We start from the raw sequence: 9,947 nt of genomic DNA on the forward strand, positions 1-9,947 counted from the left end.
TCTCCTCATCCTCCTTCTGCTCCTCTTCCTCCTCCTTTTTCTCCTCCTTCTCCTACTCCTCCTCCTCCTCCTCCTCCTCCTCCTCCTTGTCCTCCTTGTCCTCCTCTTTCTCCTCCTTCTCTTCATCTTCCTCCACCTCCTCCTTCTCCTCCTCATCCTCTTCCTCCTCCTCTTCCTCCACCTCCTCCTCCTCCTTCTGCTCCTCTTCCTCCTCTTCCTCTTCCTCATCTTCCTCCTCCTCTTTCTCCTCCTTCTCCTCCTCTTTCTCCCCCTCCTCCTCTTTCTCCTCCTTGTCCTCCTTGTCCTCCACTTTCTCATCCTTCTCCTCATCTTCCTCCACCTCCATCTCCTCCTCCTCCTCTTCCTCCTCCTCTTCCTCCACATCCTCCTCCTCCTTCTGCTCCTCTTCCTCCTCTTCCTCTTCCTCATCTTCCTCCTCCTCTTTCTCCTCCTTCTCCTCCTCTTTCTCCCCCTCCTCCTCTTTCTCCTCCTTGTCCTCCTTGTCCTCCACTTTCTCATCCTTCTCCTCATCTTCCTCCACCTCCATCTCATCTTCCTCCTCTTCCTCTTCCTCCTCTTCCTCCTTCTCTTTCTCCTCCTTCTCCTCCTCTTTCTCCTCCTTCTCCTCCTCCTCCTCTGTCTCCTCCTTGTCCTCCTTCTCCTCCTCTTTCTCCTCTTTCTCCTCATCTTCCTCCACCTCCTCCTTCTCCTCCTCCTCCTCTTCCTCCACCTCCTCCTTCTCCTCCTCTTCCTCCTCCTCATCCTCTTCCTCCCCCTCTTTCTCCTCCTGCTCCTCCTCCTGCTCCTGCTCCTCCTCTTCCTCCTCCTCTTTCTCCTCCTCCTCTTCCTCCACCTCCTCCTTCTCCTTCTGCTCCTCTTTCTCCTCCTTCCCCTCCTCTTTCTCCTTCTGCTCCTCCTCTTTCTCCTCCTCTTCCTCCTCTTTCTCCTCCTCCTCTTCCTCCTCTTTCTCCTCCTCTTCCTCCTCTTCCTCCACCTCCTCCCCCTACTTCTTCTCCTCTTCCTCCCCCCCTCCTCCTCATCCTCCTCCTCCTCTCCCTCCTCCTCTTTCTCATCTTGCTCCTCCTTCTCCTCCTCTTTCTCCTCCTCCTCTTTCTCCTCCTCTTCCTCCTCCTCTTTCTCCTCCTATTTCTCCTCCTTCTCATCCTTCTCCTCCTCTTTCTCCTCTTTCTCCTCCTCTTCCTCCTCCTCTTTCTCCTCCTCCTCTTTCTCCTCCTCTTCCTCCTCCTCTTTCTCCTCCTTCTCCACCTCTTTCTCCTCCTCTTCCTCCTCCTCTTTCCCCTCCTCTTTCTCCTCCTTCCCCTCCTCTTTCTCCTCCTCTTCCTCCTCCTCTTTCTCCTCCTCCTCTTCCTCCATCTCCTCCTTCTCCTCTTCCTCCACCTCCTCCTCTTCCTCTCTCTCTTCCTCCTCCTCCTCCAAACCACTCAACACTGTGGTTCCTGGAGCAGACCACGTACACTGTTTAATAATACATACAGCTAGATTGGCTCAGGAGAGGAGAGGACTCTGACGGTGTCCACCAGGAATAAAAGACAAGAGGGATGGAGGGAGAAAGGGATGAAGAGAGGGAAATAACAGCCTGTCAATCAGGAAGTAAAGAAGAAGAGATAAGAGATGGAGGGATGGAAGGAAGGAGGGGTGGATGGACGGAGGGTGAGAAGGAAGGAGGGAATGGATGGAAGGAGGGATGGATGGATGGATGGAGGGTGAGTAGGAAGGAGGGATGGATGGATGGAGGTTGAGAAGGAAGGAGGGAATGAATGGAGGGAGGGATGGAGGGTGAGTAGGAAGGAGGGATGGATGGATTGAGGTTGAGAAGGAAGGAGGGAATGAATGGACGGAGGGTGAGAAGGAAGGAGGGAATGAATGGAGGGAGGGATGGATGGAATGGAGGGTGAGTAGGAAGGAGGGATGGATGGATGGAGGGTGAGTAGGAAGGAGGGATGGATGGACGGAGGGAGGGATGATGGAATGTGGGACGGAGTGAGCGGAAGGGATAGATTGAGGTATGGAGGAAGGAGAGGGGAGAGGAGAGTCTTTAAAGTGTACCACTTACCCTCTCATCAATAGGTAATGAGAGAAGAAGACTTCTGAATGTTAATGTCATGTAATGTATGATGCTGACAGCAGGTGGACTTCAGGATCACATAATATCACATGCACTGAGTGGACAAAACATTAGGAACACCTGCTCTTTCCATGTCATAGACTGACCAGGGGAATCCAGTTGAATGATATGATCCCTTATTGATGTCACCTGTTAAATCCACTTCAAATCAGTGTAGATGAAGAGGAGGAGACGGGTTAAAGACATATTTTTAAGCCTTGAGACAATTGAGACATGGATTGTGTATGTGTGCCATTCAGAGGGATAACTGGGTAAGGCTAAAGATTTAAGTGCTTTTGAACGAGGTATGGTAGTAGGTGGGGCAACGTTTTGTGTCAAGAACTGTAGCACTTCTGGGTTTTTCACACTCTATATCCTGGTCCTACCCCCATCCTCTACATATAGACTCTATTGAACATCCTGGTCCTACCCCCATCCTCTACATATAGACTCTATTGAACATCCTGGTCCTACCCCCATCCTCTACATATAGACTCTATTGAACATCCTGGTCCTACCCCCCATTCTGTACATATATACTCTATTGAACATCCTGGTCCTACCCCCATCCTCTACATATATACTCTATTGAACATCCTGGTCCTACCCCCATTCTGTACATATATACTCTATTGAACATCCTGGTCCTACCCCCCATTCTGTACATATATACTCTATTGAACATCCTGGTCCTACCCCCATTCTGTACATATAGACTCTATTGAACATCCTGGTCCTACCCCCCATTCTGTACATATATACTCTATTGAACATCCTGGTCCTACCCCCATTCTGTACATATAGACTCTATTGAACATCCTGGTCCTACCCGCATTCTGTACATATAGACTCTATTGAACATCCTGGTCCTACCCCCATTCTGTACATATATACTCTATTGAACATCCTGGTCCTACCCCCATTCTGTACATACAGTATATACCAGTCTGTCTGCTTCTACTGTCTGTGGTATTAAGGGGTTGAGCCTGCAGAGGTTCAGACTTGGGGAGAAATGATCAACTGAAAGGATACGACGCACAATGACAGACACAAACACAGACAGACAGACACAAACACAGACAAACAGACACAAACACAGACAGGCACAAACACAGACAGACACAAACACAGACAGACACAAACACAGACAGACACAAACACAGACAGACACAAACACCGACAGACAGATACGTTCAGTCATGTACACAGGTACGGATGAACGTAAGCACCAAAATGTTTTAATTTTCTTTATCTTTAGCATATCTGTCTGTTTTGACACAGACAACTTTAACTTTCTCTGAGCAATTGTATCAGTATAAAATATTATAATTTCCCCATAGCGCAGTATTTTTTTTTTTTTTTTTTCTACAGTCATTATTACTAATCTTTATCAAGGGTGTCAAATCATTTAGGATCCAGCTGTACCACTTCCTTAGTAACGTAACGCTGCACCAACCACTTCCTTAGCAACGTAACGCTGCACCAACCACTTCCTTAGTAACGTAACGCTGCACCAACAACATGGCTACAAGTTCATTCGGTCCTTCAGTTGATAAAGCTTAAAGTTATGCCGTTTTTTGGGGGGAAGGGGTACATTATTTAAATGTACCTTTTTTAGTTGAATCTAAATAGTGTCTTATTTCTCGATAATAGATACTATTTCTCGATAATATCTCTCTGTCTGGCACAGTTGGACAATTATTGGTAAAATAAAGGGTACTTTTCCAAGCTGTTATTTGCCCCTTGCTGAATATGTAGTCCGATTATAAAAATATTCTGAGACGTTATGGGTGAGGAAAGAGCCAATTTGGAAGTTAAAGAACCAATTTGGACCTTATAACTCCACTTCCAATTAACAAGCATTCTTCTCTCTCCCGGTGACCGTCAGGGGAAAACTAGAACCAAAAGTTTCTCTCCAGTATTTTAATAAGGCTGGCTAGGAGAGATGTTATTTGGAGGTATCCACATGAAACAAATACTATAGTATACTATGGTTAAATACTATAGTATTCACTGGACTGAAGTCACTACAGTGAACACTGTGATATTTGCTGTAGTTTTGCGGACATGACTGTAGTATACTGTAGTATTAAAGTTTACTATAGGGTAAATACTGTAGTATTAACGTTTACTATAGGGTAAATACTGTAGTATTAACGTTTACTATAGGGTAAATACTGTAGTAAGAAAACAATCTGTAGAATTGTAATGAATACTCTGGGAGAAAAAGGTTTAGATTCACACGCAGAGCACGGCACATGTTTATTTTGCCTTGAAAGACAGGGCTACATTAAAGAACACAAAGAAACTGAACACAAGGTTGACTAAGAAATTAAATATAGAACCTTACAGTACACCCCCCCCTCCTGATGACCCAACGGCTCCGGAGGGTGGAGCGGGCGGGTGGGGGGAGCAGATGCGGCCTCCTACCTCGGGGGCGGGGAGCGGGACGCTCCGGACGGTTACGGTGGAAAGCCTGAACCATCTCTGGGTCGAGGATGTCCTGGTCAGGGACCCAGGACCGGTCTTCAGGCCCATAACCTTCCCAGTCCACTAGATAGTGGATGCGACCTCAGGCATTTGGAATCAAGGATGGCCTAAATGGCGTCGGCAGGTACCCCTCCGAATTCCAACGGTGGAGGTGCACTGCGGGTTGAGACTGTAGGATGAAGGTGACCGGTTTTAACAGAGACACATGGAAGTACGAGGAGATTTTTATACCGACGGGGTAACTGGAGGCGGTAGGTGACAGGGTTGATGCGATGGGTTATCTTGAAGGAACCAATGAAGCGAGGACAGAACTTTTTGCAGAGGGGGGTAGATGTCTCTGGTAGAGAGCCACACACGCTGTCCGGGGTGAAAGAGTGTCGTAGGTTGGCGGTGTCTGTCGGCAAAGCGTTTCTGGGTATTAGATGCTTCCTGCAGATGCTGGTAACCAAGCACACACTGAAACGGAGTAAGGCAGAGGGATGAGTGAGTGAGTCAGTTCTGAGCGTATATTCGGCCCAGGCCATATACCGACTCCAGTCGTGTGGAGAGGCAGAACATTGTTGGCGGAGGTACTAACCCTATTTCTTGGTTTAGGCGCTCCGTCAGCCCGTTGGTCTGGGGATGGTACCCGGAGGAGAGGCTGAGGGCAACCCCCAGTCGGTCACAGAAGGCTCGCCACACTCGGGAGACAAACTGGGGCCCGTGGTCAGAGACGATGTCCTCCAGAATGCCATACAGACGGAACACCTGATGGAACATACACTCAGCCAATTCCATGGCGTTAGGTAGATGAGGAAGACGACACATTTTTGAAAAACGGGCTACTATGACAAGGATGGTGGTGTTACCAGAGGATTCAGGAAGGTCTGTGATGAAGTCAACAGCTATGTGGGACCAGGGTCTGTGAGGGATTGGCAAAGGTTGAAGCTTCCCAGAAGGGAGATGATGGGGGGCGTTTAGTTTTGGGTGCAGACTGAACAGGAGAGTACGTAATCCCTTACGTTGGATGCCAGTGAGGACCACCTGAACTTACGGGCTAGAAGTTAGGTAGTTTGTGTAATGCCCGGATGTCCTGACCCTAAGGATGTGTGACACCATTGCATCAGTTGGGTCTAACAGCTGCTGGTACGTAACTCCTCCCAGCTGGTGTCTCAAGAGGAGCCGGGTCTGAGGTTAAGGCTTCTTGTATGGCAGAGTGAACCTCCTACTGTACCGGTCCCATAACGCAAGAGGAAGGAAGAATGGGTGTAGGGTCTGAGTTACTGGTCGGAAGGTCAAATTGGTGGGAGAGAGCGCCAGCTTTTACGTTTTTTCTTTCCAGGAATGTAAGTAACATGAACATGGAAGTGTGTGAAGAGATCCCAGCGGGCTTGTCTAGAGTTTAATCTCTGATATATTCCAGATTACGATGATCTGTTAGGACAAGAAAGGGATGTTGTGCCCCCGCCAACCCACTCCTAGGGCCAGCTTGATGGCGAGGAGTTCTGTTCCCCACATTGTAATTCCTCTCAGCGAAGGATAACTTCCTGGAGAAGAAGGCACAGGAATGTGATTTGGGAGGTGTTCCCACCCGCTGACAGAGTATGGCTCCTACTCCTACTTCGGAGGCATCCACCTCCAGGGTAAAAGGAAAGGGTCAGATCAGGTTGGCGAAGGACAGGAGCTGAGGTGAAGTTGGACAGGAGCTGAGGCGTTTCAAGTTGTTGAAGGCAGTCAGGGCGGTATCAGTCCATTAACGGGTCCGGGTCTTTTGGCTGGTAAGGGCAGTGAGCAGGGCAGCAGTAGAAGTGAAGTTCAGAATGAACCGGCGATAGTAGTTGTAGAAACCAATGAAACGTTGGAGTTCATTTACGGTGGTGGGTTTGGGCCAGTTACTGACGCCTGTAACTTTGTTCTCATCCATGCTGACTCCTCCAGGTGTCCGTACGAAACCGAGGAACTTTACCGAGGTTACGTGGAGGTGCTCTTTTCAGTCTTCACATAGAAGGTCAAGGAGCCGTTGAAGAACCTTTTGCACATGCTGTATGTGTTCCTTCAGGGAGTAAATCAGGATGTCATCAATGTAGACGATAAGAAAGCGGTTGATCGTATCCTGGAAAATGCAATTCGCAGGTCGAGTTTTGTTTAGATGTTGGCGCGGCCCACTTGTTCAAGGGTCGCTGGGATCAGAGGAAGAGGGAAACGGTTCTTGACCGTGAAGTCATTCAGGGAACGGTAATCAATACATGGACGGAGACCACCATCCTTTTTTCCAACGAAGAAGAAGCTGGACGCAGCCGGGGAAGAAGAACGAATGAAACCTTTTGAGTGTTTCATCAATGTAGTTCTCCATTGCCTAATTTTCCGGGATAGATAAGGAGTAAACATGGCTCTTCGGTGGGGACACTCCAGGGAGTAAGTCAATAGCACAGTCCCCTGGGTCGATGTGGTGGCAGAGTGGAGTCCTTGATTTTGCTGAAGACATTGTTGTACTGCGCGTATTCTGATGGTATGGTGGGTGACGCTGCAATGGTAGGCTGAGACAACTGGTGAAGCTGGTAGAAGACCAGGGCAGTAGTTCACCTTGTCGCCACGAGATGGCAGGGTCGTGACGACAAAGCCAGGGATGTCCGAGGATGAGTGGCTGTTTGGGGGATGAGAGTTCCATGAGTTGAATGGTTCCAGTGTGGAAGACTCCAATCTGGAGGGTGACGCTCTCGTCGTTAGACGGTAAGTAAAGCAACCTCACTCCATACACTCCCTGCAGCCACGGTGAGGAACTCGAGGGCATACTCGGCAGCTGAATTGCGTCCTTGTTCTGAAGTTCTATGAGGAGGTCTCCTACAGGACGACCGGAAGGAGAGTGATCAAATACCTCTTTCAAGAGGGTGTGTAAATGGGTCTCGGATCCGAGTTCTGTGCTGTTGGCAGTCCATCTGGCGGTAGCCCAATCCAGGGCTTTGCCTGTGAGTAGAGACACAAGAAAATCCACCCTGCTCTTGTCGGTGGTGAAGTTAGTGGGGTTGTGCTCAATGTATTTGCTGCATCGCATCAGAAATCCCTCACATTTCCCAGGTGAACCGTCATATTTTCCACGCATGGATATGAATGAAGGAGGGCTATGGGTTACGATACCTGGTATCCGAGGAGTAGGGATAGGCTGATGGAGAAGATGGCAGATTTCCTCTATACGCTCCTCTTGCAGGGCTAGGCGCCGCTGTAGCTCTGCTGAATCCATTACGTTTTTGAGGTGAGGTTCTCTCCTTCTTGGGAAAATAGGACAATGACCCAACACACCTCCAGTGTGCTTTGCTGGTGACACTGTCAGTGATTTATTTAGAGTTCAAGGCACACTTAAACAACATGGCTACCACAGCATTCTGCAGCGATACACCATCCCATCTGAAGCAATTACACCGTGAAGGCCTGATTCACGCAGTCTCCTCTGAACAGTTGATGTTGAGATGTGTCTGTTACTTGAACTCTGTGAAGCATTTATTTGGGCTGCAGTTTCTGAGGTGCTGGTAACTCTAATGAACTTATCCTCTGCAGCAGAGGTAACTCTGGGTCTTCCTTTCCTGTGGTGGTCCTCATGAGAGCCAGTTTCATCATAGTGCTTGATGGTTTTTGCGACTGCACTTGAAGAAACTTTCAAAGTTCTTGACATTTTCCGGATTGATTGACCTTCATGTCTTAAAGTAATAATGGACTGTCATTTTTCGTTGCTTTTTTGGGCTGTTCTTGCCATAATATGGACTTGGTCTTTTACCAAATAGGGCTATCTTCTGTATACCACCCCTACCTTGTCACAACACAAATTATTTGTTCAAACGCATTAAGAAGGAAATAAATTCTACAAATGAACTGGCACACCTGTTAATTGAAATGCATTCCAGGTGACGACCTCATGAAGCTGGTTGAGAGAATGCCAAGAGTGTGCGAAGCTGTCATCAAGGCAAAGGGTGGCTACTTTGAAGAATCTCAAATGTAAAATATATTTTGATTTGATAAACACTTTTTTTGGTCACTACATGATTCCATATGTGTTATTTCATAGTTTTGATGTCTTCACTATTATTCTACAATGTAGAAAATTGTAAAATAAAGAACAACTCTTGGAATGAGTAGGAGTGTCCAAACTGTTGTCTGGTACTGTGGTAGGTACTACACATGATCGATGGATACTACAGTGTGCGTTGTAGTATTCTGCGGTATTCTACAGAATTCTATAGTAAGTACTGTAGTATTTTGTAGTCAACTGTAGTATTTTGTCATGTGGGTAGTATTTGATATGGTTGGCTAGGAGAGATATTGGTAGGTAGTATTTGATAAGGCTGGCTTGGAGAGATGTTGGTAGGTAGTATTTGATATGGCTGGCTTAGAGAGATGTTGGTAGGTAGTATTTGATAAGGCTGGCTTGGAGAGATGTTGGTAGGTAGTATTTGATAAGGCTGGCTTGGAGAGATGTTGGTAGGTAGTATTTGATATGGCTGGCTTGGAGAGATGTTGGAAGGTAGTATTTGATATGGCTGGCTTGGAGATATGTTGTTGGTAGGCAGTATTTAGCAGTTTATGATGGTCCACTGTTGCTGCTCAGTGGTAGTGCCTCACACACGCACGCACGCACGCACGCACGCACGCACGCACGCACACACACACACACACACACACACACACACACACACACACACACACACACACACACACACACACACACACCAGACCAGCAATATGGTGCCGTAGTAAAGTCCAAAGTGTTCCCAGTAAGGATGCATTATATTTAATGGCACTCCGCAGTCAGAAGTGGAACCGCTCTGTTACTGTCAGGAAGTCTGTTCCGATAAGTAGGCTGGAAACTTTTTTTTTTTGTACAAATCAAATTTTATTTGTCACATTTGCCGACTAACACAGGTGTAAACATTACTGTGAAATGCTTACTTACAAGCCCTTAACCAACAATGCAGTTTTAAGAAAATAAACTAAAGTAAAAAAAAAATAATAACAAGTAACACAATACAATAACAATAATGAGGCAGCGGGTACCAGTACCGAGTCAATGTGCGGGGGTACAGGCTAGTCAAAGTAATTTGTACATGTAGGTGTAAAGTGACTATGCATAGATAATAAACAGCGACTAGCAGCAGTGTAAAAACATAGAAGGGGGTGTCAATGCAAATAATCCAGGTGGCCATTTTATTAATTGTTCTGCAGTCTTATGGCTTGGGGGTAGAAGCTGTTAAGGAGCCATTTGGACCTAGACTTGGCGCTCCGGTACCGCTTGCCGTGCGGTAGCAGAGAGAACAGTCTATGACTAGGGTGACTGGAAACGTTGAACATTTTTTGGGCCTTCCTC

General features: G+C 47.2%; 1 protein-coding gene across 1 annotated transcript in view; it reads left to right on the forward strand.

Annotated features, from left to right (window-relative positions):
- Nucleotides 1–9,947, forward strand: part of LOC139550094 (piezo-type mechanosensitive ion channel component 2) — a 224,814-nt gene that overhangs the window by 26,066 nt on the left and 188,801 nt on the right. The gene's annotated exons all lie outside the window — the stretch shown is intronic.

The sequence above is a fragment of the Salvelinus alpinus genome, chromosome 23 (assembly GCF_045679555.1).
Source record: "Salvelinus alpinus chromosome 23, SLU_Salpinus.1, whole genome shotgun sequence".
NCBI classification, from domain to species: domain Eukaryota; kingdom Metazoa; phylum Chordata; class Actinopteri; order Salmoniformes; family Salmonidae; genus Salvelinus; species Salvelinus alpinus.